Source organism: Mus caroli, chromosome 6 (assembly GCF_900094665.2).
Source record: "Mus caroli chromosome 6, CAROLI_EIJ_v1.1, whole genome shotgun sequence".
NCBI classification, from domain to species: Eukaryota; Metazoa; Chordata; class Mammalia; order Rodentia; family Muridae; genus Mus; species Mus caroli.
The window spans coordinates 3,628,241-3,642,615 of record NC_034575.1 but is presented as its reverse complement, the minus strand read 5'-3'; the positions used below and the strand labels follow the sequence as shown (position 1 = coordinate 3,642,615).

Genomic DNA, 14,375 nt, shown 5'->3' with positions numbered 1-14,375 from the left:
TCCTTCCATTATTCTGCTTGGAACCTTCCTTGTGTTACTGAATCAAACCACTAAAGCCATAGGGAAATTTGATCTAAACTTGATTTTTAGTCTGAAGGCAAAGTAGAATTATAAAGGTATTTTAGTTGAGGAACAGAAGGACCATTGGGTTTATGTAAATGGACAAGAGGGAAGGAAAACAGGAGTTATGTGAAATAATTGAGAAAACTACTGTAAAGTTCAGATGGGAATACAGGAGAACTGAGCTAAAATACAGCTCTTGAGACTAGATGAAAGGAAAGCAAATTGAGAAGTATTAGGCAAGTAAATGTTATATGACTTGTAGACAATATAGAAGAGTAGCAAAAAAGTATGTGCACTCTAGAGAGATTTGAGCAATAGGTAGAAAGCCATCCACTGATATAGATAATATTTTTGTAGACCATCCATATATATTATCTTTTTACATGACAGGAAATTCCAAAGAAATATAGCTTTGGCATGCTATATAGAACAAACTACTGAATCTACATGGTAACTTGGCTCTAACAGTGAGCACTAGCCTTTGTGCTTTCTCTCGGACTGAGTAGGATGCTGCTAGCATCTATCTTAGTCTCTGTGGATGATGATAGCACAAGTGGCATGGAAACAACACAAGGTTGTTGCTCACTGTTTTGGGAGACTGAAGTCTAAAATCAAAATTCCAGAAGATTTGGTGTCTTGTGTGGACCTTTTGGTTCATGCTGGTTCCTTCCTACTGTGTTATCTCTGATGGAAGACACCAAGTGAGGTTTTCTACCTGGGCAGTAATTCCATTTGTAAAGTTGCCCTTATAAATTAATTATATGGTAAATATATCATCTCTTCCTACTATCATGTGGGCAGTTAGGAGTTTAACTCACAGATTGGTGTTGAGGTGAAAGACACAAATTTTGAATCCAGAATAAGTAACTCCACTCTCTTTCAAATTAAGATATTGTATTCTCAGGCTATTAGAGCAGTGCTTGTTTGATGGAAGGGTGAATCAGAATGCATTATAATTCAAAGTTGCCAAATACAGCCGTAAGCTGCTGAACCTACACCTCCAAGTAGGCTTGGGTGGGTTGTATTGACAAAGGGCATCTCGAGGGACAATTATTCTTATGAACACTCGCAATTTCTCCCTGTTACTGCAGCTCTCTCCTTCCTGTTGCCTAGTTACAATCATTGAATGGATTTCTATATACTTATCAAAACTTCCTCCCTACTCTTGGAAGCATTTTCATTATCTTTGTCTTTCTTTCCTCATAATTTTTTTTTCTGTTTGTAGCATGCTGTCTCCAAAAAAAATGCTTTTGTGTTTTTATGAAATGACACTTATCAGTTTTGTTTAGGAATATTCTCAGAATGAAGTGTGAAAAGTAAGATTTCAAGGAGTAAAGCGAGTCTATAGAACTTTTCTCCTCTATCTATAGAAAGCAGCTTAAGTCCATAAAAGATAGATTTTTTTAGTAAAAATCTAAGATCTCATTTAGGAAGACTGGAAAGCAAGTTGGGAACAAGTATTCTTCCTACAAAATGAAGGTGACTTCCTGACAAGTATCTTTCTACACAGCACAAACTTGGATAATTCTTAGAAAGCACAAGAGATTTTATTAATAAAAAAGTATCACATTAGTAATTTTTGTTTAGATTATCACTTGCCTCTTCAGTGTGAAGGTGATTCGCTGCAAAGAAAAAAGTGTCACTAATGTATTTCTTTATATCTCCAAACAGTAGGATACAATGTGGACGTTATAAATATTCAACCCGCTGAGGAAGTAAGCCACCTGAATTTTAGGGCTTCCAAACTACTGAACTTATATACAGATGGGCACTCAGTTGTCAATTCTGTAGTCAAGAAAATATAAGAGACACAGCAAGGAGACTAAGGAGTCCAGAATCTGTAAACCCCTCCAAGGGGAAAATAGGTGATAATGAAGGAGGAGTGGTGGAAATGTATTCAGGGACATCACTGCAGTATCTCCACATGGGAATCGCCTCCACCTGCATGCACACTAGATAATAAACCACTACAGCCAAATAGTTTAATGTCTCCTTAGTCCCATGTACCCGCTGAGTGTAATAGAATTTCAGTGTCCTGGAGTCTACAATCTAGCCTTTACTTAAGGATCACAGTAGATGGTTTCTCACTTTCAGGGTATCTATTTAGTTCTGCAGGCCACTTTCAGGGTATCTATTTAGTTCTGGAGGCAAACATTCCCCATAAAGAGTGTTCCAGAGGCTTGTCTTCCTCGAAAACAGACAGCTATCTTCTTGCTGTATTCTCATGTACCTTTGGCATCTGCTTTTGTATTCTTTTTAGTACACAATTAATGGATAGGCTGATGAGCATTGCCAAGTAAATGAGAATTTGGCATTGGGGGCAGTATTGCAGCAAGATCAATTTGACAGTGATCCATTGTGAATTGTCCCTGGTACATTTCTTTTCCTACACTTCTCAATCTCGGCAAGAGACTAGGTAATAAAAGAAGAAACATGACTCACTGGGATATGATGTCAAACAGATCTGAAAGTGAAGGCGGGAGCCTTGTTTTATCTCTGTTCAGATACAGCTCTGGGACAGTCTGCTGCTTGAAATTTTATGTTATGGGTGGAAAAGCAAGCACATTATAGAGTTTCACTTCAACCTTAATACTTGGGAGCCAATGAGACAACAGAGCTGCCGGCCGGTACAACCATATGATCTAGAAAGATGACCTTTGTCACATCCTACTGCGACACTATTACCAGTAATCACACACCAGGTTATCTGAGGGCTTTCTTGATAGGACTAGCTTCTCCTGAGTTAGAGAGGATTCTTCACTAAAACATACACTTAGCTCTCTCTATTCATTATCAATTGTCAAAGCCATTATTGCTGAGAACATTTTTTTTCCAACATACAGAATATTGACTTGGGAAAAGAGTGTGAAAGCCTTAACTGGTCTATGACTCTTTCTGGACTTTTCATGGTATCCCAAATAGGGATTATTGGTAAGACTGTGTGCATGTGCAAAATATACATTATCCTTATAGAGCTTCTAAAACTCAGCCCAACTATTCCTCAATCCTCTCTCGAAATAAGAAAAGGAATGGTGTTCTTTCTGAGCAGTGATTCCTGTCTTGATGATGCAACTTCCTAATTACTGTAACAGCTGGGCAATCCTTTGTTTAGAGAATCCCTTTGTCTGTACAAAGCCACGGTACCTGAAAAAAAAAAACAACCTAATAATCACCTTGCTTAGCTCAGTCTGTATGTTCCCGAGAGAGGATGGCAGGCTACTGTCGGTAGGGGGAATTTGACATCCTACTTTTCTGGGAAGAAGATAAGCTCTGGGTATGAATAGAGTTTTGACCACTGGCTACTATATGAGATCCAATGGAAGCTTGCATGTCTCTCTCCCTCACACATCTTTACAAGTGGAGCTCTCTACCATGACCCATGACCATGAAATAGCACAGCACCCTGGGGGATGTGCTTGTATAGAGAGAGTTATTGAGGGCAGGGTGAACTTGACCTCCTCCAGTATGTTTTACTTAAAGCTACCTCAAGGTTTTCTCATTTTTCAAACTCAACCTAAAGGGAGGAAGCTAATAGTCAGAACTTCTGTAGACTGGATAGCCCTTGGCAAAGATAACTCTGTATCAAAACTTTCTGGTTTCTAATCCAGTTTATGACCTACTATCTGAATGGCCTTGCACAGGCTGTTTAACGGTCTGCTTCTGGTTTCTCATGGATAAAGCAAGTGATTATCAATCCAAGTCATTGATTGGTGAACATGGTGTCCATCCTCACAAGTAGCAAAGATCTAGAATTTCTCTTTTGAGTTCAAATTTAAAAAAAAAAATTAAGGGTAGTAGTAATTCATGACCAAGAATATGAGATCAAAAGTAGTCCTTCTTACATGAAAATGTTCAAATTTATGGACACCAACACTAAAGTAATGTTCAAGGTTCAGAACACTACATATTTAAACAGCTCAAAGTCCCTGGGAATGAAATGTCAAAAGATGTTTGGAAATAATATATTCTCCTCCTAATATTACAGAGCCTAGGAAGCAGATTTTATAGATTAGATGACTTGGATCAAGTAGTGAATTAGTAATTTAACATTCCTTTGAGGAAATTAAGAGGCTGGCCTTACAAGCAAAGGATCCATTGACTTTTGATCTGGTTTCCTCAGCACATGAGCTGATTGGAACCAGAGCCAAAAGACTCTGCAAATCTAGGCAGAGTGAAAGAGAAGCCAGGGTTCATTTGCTTCACACACTATTCTTAAGCATCCAGTGGCCAGGTTGTCTTGTTGAGAAAACTCAGGACTTTCAACTTTTACCTTACTAAAGGCACTCAAGTCCACCTGCCTTCCATCTCAGTTTAAATAGTAAATATGGACCCTAACTGCTGTCAAAGGTTAAAGAGATCTCACTTTCCAGCACTGTGGTACCACGGCAAAAAAACATCGTTTCTAAGCCCATGGATATAATTCTCAATTCTGACATTTACCAGTTATGACTAACTGACAAAATCTTTGTTGGCTTATTTTCTTTCTTTCTTTCTTTCTTTCTTTCTTTCTTTCTTTCTTTCTTTCTTTCTTTCTTTCTTTCTTTCTTTCTTTCTTTTAAATTGGAGAAAATTTTGCTGCGTTCTTGAAGGAGAATGCACAGTTGGTGTGAGATATCTTAGGAGCATGTTTAAAGACCACTACCAAGTTGTTTTTTAATTCATTGTGTACATTAATTCACACATTATAATCTTTGTGATAAATAACACTGACCCATTATCACATGTTACCCTATATTCCAAATATCCAATTCTCTGATTTACCCCAGTGTTTCCATAATCTCACATGTGGTTAAGGTACAATCATTAACAGCTTGGACTTTTAGCTTTTCCCTGTTGGCTGTATGGGGGATTGGGAATTGTCAGGACATAGATCTCAGAAATGTCAAAAGCCATCCAGAAAGCTTCACTTTGTAAAGTTTTGGACAGTAGCTCCAACATATCCCAAGACAAATAACAGCCCTGACTGGTATCATGCATCTTCTACCTTCTATCTTCTAAGATTGTCCAAACTGTACCTGTTACGGTAATTAAAGAAAAAACTTAGAGGAAATACTACAAGAGAGAATAGTTGTACCATCTCCTGTAAATTTCCTTATCCAGGGTATAGGCCATTATATATGCTGAAGTGATGCCCATGAGTACCAGAAATAAGAAAAATTGCATAAGATTCCACAATGGAGTTCTCTGCTTCCTCCAGAGTGGTAGGAAGCCAAGTCCATTGACAGAAGGAAGAATGGCAAGATTAGTAATGAGTGATGTTGAGGGTAAGTAATGTGAGAGAAATCACTGGGAAACTATCATCTATAAGGTATGAAGATACAAAACCAACAGATAAAAATAAATCACAATACTTCAACTAAATTTCTAAATGTGTGTTATAATGTGAATGGTATGAATACATATTAAAGCTAGGTTATTGGATTTCTAAAATATATCCTATGTGGTCACCCATTGTTTTAGAGTTTAATCCATTCTATTTTTCTTATTACTTACATTTGAGGATGTGGTCATCAAGATGGGATTTATTCTGCATTGAAAGAAATTCAACCTCATTTTAAAATTCAGTTTTATGGTGTTGTACTGCGTTTTCTCACATTTTATACTTTGATCCCAGTAAGGATTTGTGACATTACCCAGGACTGGTGACATGAGTCCCAGTGTGTGACTGAGAAGATCATAGTTCAGAGAGGACTGAGTACTAGTCACTTGCTCAGGATTGGGTTTCATAGCAGTGGGATGAGATACAGACTGCCTAACTCCATGTCCTTCCTATTATACTGTGTCTTTTTGGCACCTTCTCTTAGCTGAAGAGAACATTTTGCAGTGTCTGCAGTGTCTAGGTTGCAGTGAGAAAAACACTTCTCTGAATGAAGCTAACCTGACCAGCAATCAATCTATAATGGTACACCTGCTTGTGCTACATAACTGCATTTAATAAGCTTTCATTAGCTGTCCTATATGTGCAATTGTGCTCAATTTCTAGAGTATTGAGTAATAGAATACAAAGAGAGCGTTCACCTGTATAACACAGGACTAAAATCACAAAGTTACTGAAGGTCAGTACCCAGAGCCACCACAGACCTCTGAGACTATGAGGGAAGCACAGTCTTTCAGACCAGCAGCTCTATGTGCTGAATTGAAAGCTCCAAGGGCAGGGCACAGCAGCCCCTGTCTTCACAAGGCCTCCACTTAACACCACTCATGGTCAAATGTGGGTGTGGCTTTCATGACTACTTCATGGGCCCTCTACAATCCTGTACCTGAGGAAATGGCAGCCTGGAAGAAGTATGTCATGGACAAGTGATTCCCACCATGACATGAACCAAGAAGCAAATTTCAACGGAGGAAAGAAAGAGAATCTGGTAACTATATTCACTGAGATAGAAAACATATTTTCCTATATTCTATACTAAGGTTAAAGACAACTTTATGCTTAAAGACATGGTTCTCATATTAGAGAAAGTGGTAGTTATATTTTGGTTATTACATGCCTTTCTTGCTCTGTTCTTAAATGTTGTCTTCACTTTGAACATTTAACTCTACAGAGGGCAATCACAGATTCAGACAGGAATATTTTCTTCCTCTTCTTTGGGAAAGTGGAGCTGATTCCTAAGATGTAATGGACTGGAATTAGCAATAAGAAGTTCACTGACTTTCCCTCCTCCTGCTTCCTGTGTTCCTTCCTCACACCCTAGCAGCAGAATCATGAAGGGAGATATTGAGAAAGAAGGCTGAAACTACACTCTCAAGGGCATGTCTTCAGGCCCTTCTCAGTCTACAGCATGAAGCGGCTGCTAAGAGCATCTTTGTGGAAGTTTTAGATTTGTTTGTTTAGAAAATTTACAAAACATCTTGAACCTCAGTCAAATTTATATTTTAGTTATTTCCTTCCCTCTTATGTAGTTCAGTGTGAAAAAAAGTTTGAGTTCTTCCACTCTTAATTATTACAATATAAATATGAATTGTTTATGAGCCATGCATTGCTTCCTCAGATATAATATGGAGACTCTAATCATTGACTAGGCTTGTTAAAAATATTGTAGGTGAATATTTGATAAGAAGTGATGCTTGAATTATATCTACTATTAAGTTTAACTTAAAGGTTCCTTTGATACTGAACTGAACAGATCTGAAGTTCTCATTATTTTTAAAGCTAGACTGAGTGTCATAGTCATATCCATGACCACATGTGGGAGTAGATTCATTATGATTTTGCTATGAAATGATGGTCCCATTATGCTCCATTATAGCAGGAATGCTGTCAATTTTATTATCCACAAATAAACCAACTAATGAACATGTAACCCAAGAGCCTTTGAGTTTATTATCTGGTGATTTGAGCTGAGGGAGGACTGAGACTAAGCTAAGAAAAATGTGTCATCCACAAGTGAAAGTGTGCGCATGTGCATGCATGCATGTGCACATGCTTTGTGCACGCAGCCATGCATATTCATAACAAGGCTAGTACCATACTTGGAGTAGTAAAGAACTGAAAGACCACTAAACTATGGAGCAGAAATTCAACTTCAAATCCCAGTTCTTCCATGTCAGCTTGTGGACAAGAATGACCTCTACCAACTACTTGAGTGATCTACAAAATACAGCACTTCCTCCTTTCCGCATTAAGTATTTTGTCATATGGTACAGATGTAACTGCTCAGGGAAACTCTCAGATCTGCTTCCAGTTCTGTTTCTCTGGTGGTCCAGTTTCTTTGTAGCAGATATTTCAGAATGCAATGAGGCAGAGGCTAGAGCTTGACCTGCCCTTACTGTTTTACTTTCTACCACCAAGCACCATCGTGAAGGCACGAGACTCATCAACAGCTGTAATAAACATCTGTGTTGTGCTGATCCAGCTTACCAGCATCAAGAGGCCATGAAACAAAGCATTCTGCTGATATAGAAGTATCCAGCCTTCATCCAGCATCCGAAGAAGATTCCTTAACTTCTACCACAGTGGCACATGCAGGGCTTCTTGGTAGATCATTCCTGCGAAGCAATAGTCATTTTCTGAATGCTGAGCTCAGCGTTCACCCCCATCCATCCTACTATATCAATAGTAAATCTCCAAAATTAGATCTCATTCTTCTACAAGTCTCTAGAATGGTTTCTACTTTCTACAGGTAAGCTAAGATTTAAGGGCAATACATTTTAACGACAAGTACAGATTGAGCATCGTTGATCCAAAGTCAGAACTGTTCTAAACTATATGAACTTTCTTCGAAACTTGTTATAATGCTACAAAGAGTTAATGAAATACCTGACCTCATATAATGAGTTATAGAAGAAAACCCTAAAGAACAAAATCCATGCACACCGCACAGTTTATTGTGTCTCCTAACTGAATATAGAGCTTTCCAACTTACTTCAGCCTGTGACATCTTTTCAGTGTGTGACCAGATGCCCCATGCAAAACACCTACAAAGGGTCATAAAATAGCTCATGTGCAGCCCAGGTGAAGCAGTCATAGATTTCCCATGATGATCTCTGTGTGTGACTCACTGTTTTATTCTTGCTTCTGCTCAGCATAGTGTTAAAAATATTGTTGAAAATTTCAGAAGACCCACAGACATGCCTAATTGTAGCACTGATGAAAAGAAAATGAAAAAGCATTGCTGATCACAGTACAGAAAGCAAAACTGTTCTGACAAACAGAACAGGTGTCCAGGGGGGTCAAGTGTGACAGTTATGGTGCCATGTTGGAATGGCCACCACATTAAATGAAAAGAAACAGAAAGATAAAGGCTGGAAAATCTACCTGGGAAACAATGAGCAGAATGGAAAACCAAACAAACCCAAGGAACAGAAAGATTCTGACAGCTAAGAAAGAAGAGTTGAAGCATTGGCTTAAAGAGTGGAGAAGAACATACGGCACTTAGTAGCATGCTGGCCACAAAATGAGGATGAACCTGTCACAAAATAGAAACTTGTTAGAGAAAGGTAAACATACAGCTGCTGGCTAAGAAGATTCAAGAAAACACATACTGCTACATTTTCTAAGAATCCTACTCGATCAGAGAACAACAGAGAAAATAATTGGCATGATTATCAAGGCAATTGGTGATGAAAACCTGACCCTGGAACAAGTTGACAATGCTGAAGAAATCTCACAGTATTGTCCTGATGACTCAGATACTGATACCTGATGATAACACAGTCTTGACTGGAAGCTAAGGAGGAATGGACTAAGCTGTGTTCCTAAAACAAACAAGACACATGCTGCTAAAACTTGTTATGATAGGTCAAAGCTTGTGTCATCATGTTTCTAAGGGGAGGGTGGATTTCTTCCCAGTCCATTATTATGCTAACAATAAAGGCACAACTCACCTGTGAAACCTACAGGTTATTTTCCTGACTGTTCCTTACCTGTGACTTCCACTCACTGTAGGGAACGTAGACCAGAAAAGGGATCCAACATTCCATTGTTCCTTGACAACTGTTCTGTACATTATACAGTGGAATTTCTTATAAATTCTAAGTTTATAGTATGAACTTTCTCTAAAATGTGAATGGACAATATTTAGATCAATGAAGAGTAAATATAACACTACTTTCCCAAGCAGCATGCTAGCAACAGTGTTCATAAGTGGAGAAAATTTTCCAACAATGTTTAGCCTGGAACATACCATTAGGATGTTGCCAATGCTTAAACATGTGACTGAAAACTGGTTCCTGTATGTCACAACCTCTAGCTCTTGGCTGTATTCCTTATTGATAATTGAACTGAGCATTTATCTGATGGATTCTGAAAGTCAAGAAAGAGAAAATAAGTCTGACTTCCTTATGTACAAAACATAACAACAACAAACAAAACCCCTTCACATCCACCAGCAAGCTATAACAAACACATGTTTATTAAAGAGGGTTTTTTTAAGCATGTAAATTTTTTTCATTTACTTACCCAATATGCAGGGATGTGAATGCACTGCATGTGCTACAACTCACATACGAAAGTCAGAGAATATCTCACAGGAATCAGTTCTCTCTTTCCACCATGTCTAGTCTAAGATTCCAATTCAGGTTGAGAGATTTGGCAGCAAACACCTTGGCATACTGAGCTCTCACACTAGCTCAGGTTTGTAGCATTCACGATAAGGTTTCAGTTGCTTCTTTATTGGCCAGTGCTGAAATAACTGAAGTAGTTATGAGTCAAGACAATAGAGACAATGAAAATGGTGTTAACACTGTAGAGATAACATGATGAAAACACACAATGGCTTTATTAAAGAACTACAATGCTGTGGATTTATAGCAGAACACAAATAATTGGGTTTACAAAATCTAAGTCCTCTACTACAAAAACCACTGGTATGTGACAGGAGGAAGCCATTTTGAAAACATCCAGCGGCATGGCATGCATCCTCACCTCTAGAGGACATACCTCCTGGTTCCTTCACTGGCTCTGCATCATACTTTTTTCTCATCTACCAAATAAAGACCCCTGAGTTACCACTCACATCACACCCCTAGGGGGAGACTGAAGGCTGCTGTTGCTTTTTATTTGCTGCTGTTTTGACAAGTGATGCAAGTAGACTCAGCATGGTGATACTATGATACTTTTGCTGACCTGAACACCTTTTTTCCCCCATTGAATCTGTGATTTTGTTTTCAAGGTGAAAGAAGGGGTTATTTTAGCTTACAACTCTCAGGCTGTAGTCCATCATGAAAGAAAGTAGAAAAGGAACTCAAATCAGAATCCTGGATGTAGCAACCGAAGCACAGGGCATAGAAGAGTACTACTTATTGGCATGCTCGCAGTGGCTGCTTAGTCTGCTTTCTTATACTATCCAGGACCACAGGCATAGGAGTAGCATCACCTCCAGTGGTTTGGGCCCCCCCATAGCAGTCATCAGTCAAGAAAACACATCACAGGCTTGCTGTCAGTTGATATGGTGGACACATTATTATAAAAATTTTTTCATGCAATGCATTTTGATTATGTTGAGGATGAGGAAAACATGATTTAAAAAAAAACTTATCAGTGGGTGCATATAAAGAAAAAATTGCTTCTCTTTAGCATATATATTCAGTCAACAATGATGATATTAATAGCTAAAATCAGTCCACATGAGTGGTTGAATTAGGGATATCTGTGCTTTCTGATGATGGCTCAACATAAAAAAATCTTTGATGTATACATAAGATACTTTAAACTTTATGTATGATTACTTTTAGACTATGTAAATAAAGTGAATAGCAAATTATGAATTTTGTGTTTTGGTTTGTGTTCCATCATCAACATCCCTCACGATGTATATGGAGATATCTTCCCAATCAGCAGCACTTCTCTTTTAGAATAATTCTGATGAGGGTACTGAGGCTCTTCCAGAACTCTCTTCTGCTCTGGTATATATTACATTGGATTTTATAAATAATATTTCTGGACATCGGATGTGTTCAATATTTTTGATTCTTTTTTTCTTTGTTTTCATGTTTTCTTTCTCAAGGGGAACAAAAACATTTTTTCTGGCATATTTTAAAGTGAGGATTGTGTATATATAATTTAGGATCCATGTTCCTATAAGAGAGTTGGGTGCAGATGAGAGGGGCATAAAGAACTAAGTCTAGAGAGAAGTCTCATTGAATGAAGGAGAAAAGATACATTCTGAAAGACCTTTAGTCATTTATCAGTGAGGATTTGATTATCACCAACTTTCAGGGTACTAGAGGTAAGTGTTCTTTCTGACTAAATATCCTTACCAGATTCACACTCCTCATATAAAGAAATTTCAGTTGCTTAACATATTTTGATAAAGCTAAGTAGACTAAACTAATCAGTATAAGTTCTATCATTCGTATCACTGTAAACATTATGTAATAGAAAGGTAATCATAATACCTTTTTGTTGTGTTTCCTGCTCAACCTGCCCTTCTAATATTATTTGGGATTATCCCCTCAGCTTTTAGAATTATAAAATTTTGATCCAGAAAAAGTCTTAAATTCTTACCACCTGACCTGCTCTCTTATACTTGTAGAATCTCAAGTACAGAAGATGTACCTGTTAGTGCAATCATGGCATGTGACTGTCATGGGCAGTAACCAACTTTTTTTTCCCTATCCTTTATGCATTTATTTATTCTTTTTTTTCAATTTCTTTTAGATATTTTCTTCATTTACATTTCAAATGCTATCACAAAAGTCCCCTATATCCTCTCCCTGCCCTGCACCCCTATCCACTCACTCCCACTTCTTGGCCCTGGCATTCCCCATGTACTGGGGCATATAAAGTTTGCAAGACCAAGGGGCCTCTCTTCCCAATGATGGTCGACTGGGCCATCTTCTACTACATATGCAGCTAGAGACACAAGCTCTGGAGGTACTGGTTAGTTCATAATGTTGTTCCACCTAAGGTTGCAGACCCCTTCAGCTCCTTGGGTACTTTCTCTAGCTCCTCCATTGGGGGCCCTGTGTTCCATCCTATAGATGACTGTGAGCATCCAGGCACTGGCATAGACTCACAAGAGACAGCTATATCAGGGTCCTTTCAGCAAAATCTTGCTGGCATATGCAATAGTGTCTGCGTTTGGTGGCTGATTATAGGATGGATCCCCGGGTGAGTAACCAACTTCGTTCTGATTATATATGAGGTCTATTCCACAGGAGGGAATTCATGCTTAGCACTTGTAATTCTGGTCAAAACACAAGACTGAGTAGGTGATATGCCCTATGGAAGAATCTACTATTCTAGTGTTGTTAAATGGTTGAGGTTGCAAATAATATTTTAAAGATGCATGCTTCTGCTTATATACAATGATTTATACTGCTTTAAGTCTTGGTCAGAGAATCTATGTATTTCAGTAGGCAGTGATTAATTCAGAGATTAATAACCAGTCAAAGTGCTATGAGTAGTAATTCTGAGTTGCCCAGCATAGGCAAGTGTTCAATGTTAAATTCCTTTATCCCAAAGTTCAGAGAACATTGCAAAATTAGAGTAAAGAATGTAAGAGACAGCAATGAGAGGAGAGCTTTGAAATGCTGTAGTCTGAATGTGACATGTCTGTGGCACACATGAATGCACCATAGCTGTGATGACTTGGACAAGACCAGTTAAAAATTCTAGCATAAATGGGAAGGAACTCCAGAGACCCTCCCACCATCTTAGCTGAAGAACCATGCTGTCAGATGAGACAAAGCCACGTTTTCATTGGGCTGTGGCCAATGGTGACTTGTCCATCCCAAATGGTTAACCGTATATCCATGTATGTATGAAGAACAGTAATCAGATTCAGTAGATTACTTTAGAAAAAAAACCATGAAGTTGGAAGGGAGATGTTGGAGAGCCCGAGGGGTGTGGATTGAAAGGAACAATGGGCTATGCACATGACCATTTGTAAAATTTTCAAAAAAATCAATGTCATTTTAAATAATTGAACATAATAATAATAATTTTTAAATAATTCAGAACCCACATTTGTACCTCATTAGTGTCAATTTGGTGTTTTCATGCTTTGATACTTTCTACCAGAAGGAATTCCTCAAGTTTCAACAAACGGAAAGATGTTCCAGGTATCCTGAGAGGAAATCTTTAAGTGCATCCTTATTAAATACTCCTTAAGTAAAGCATCCTTATAAAGCTATATAGAATTATAATGATTCAGTCCGGCAATATCAAAATCCAGCTTTAATATTTTAATAAGTATTTTAAAAGTACATTATACCCTAGAACTCTCAAAATGTTGAATCAGAAACCAACCCCTTTAACAATGGCAAGTGACAACTTACAATGTGTTGCAACCTGTAATCATCTCTGAAATTACTCATGGATTTCCAAATTAAACTCTAGTGCATTCATACTATGCACAAATGCTATATCATGATTGACTGATAAATTTATGGTGGTAAATCTTAATTGTAGGTTCATTGTAACCTAGCAGCTAAACTACTTAACTACTTAACAATTTGCATGGCACAATCCTCAAAATTCTACTATTTGTACTTAAGAAGTTTTATTTTAAATATATTGTACTCTCATTGTTAAAAATTATAGAAATGTTGAAAGCAAACATGTTAAAACATCTTGCCATTTGATCTTCATCCTCAGGCCGTTTCCTGATTAGGTAATGACTGTCATTTGTAATTCACTTCATGATGGTAAGGAATTCCTGCTGGGCTTCTGTTTCTCTTGTGTGAGCTAACTAGAATCAACACCATATTTATTTCTCTGGGTCTCCAGCCTTTTAATTAAAAATACCACTGGCTGTCCAGGAAATTCAGCTGGCAGACACTAGACTGTAAGGCTTACCAGAATCCATAATCATATGAGACAGTAACCAAATCTCTCTCTCTCTCTCTCTCTCTCTCTCTCTCTCTCT

At 38.0% G+C, this 14,375-nt stretch overlaps 1 long non-coding RNA gene across 1 annotated transcript; it reads right to left on the bottom strand.

Annotated features, from left to right (window-relative positions):
* Nucleotides 1-4,620: 4,620 nt before the first annotated feature.
* On the bottom strand, nt 4,621-9,463 carry LOC110297018. Its single transcript, XR_002378238.1, has 3 exons — nt 9,430-9,463; nt 7,925-8,052; nt 4,621-6,672 (listed from the first exon to the last, which is right to left on the bottom strand). It is a non-coding gene; the product is annotated as an uncharacterized LOC110297018 (long non-coding RNA).
* Nucleotides 9,464-14,375: the final 4,912 nt, after the last annotated feature.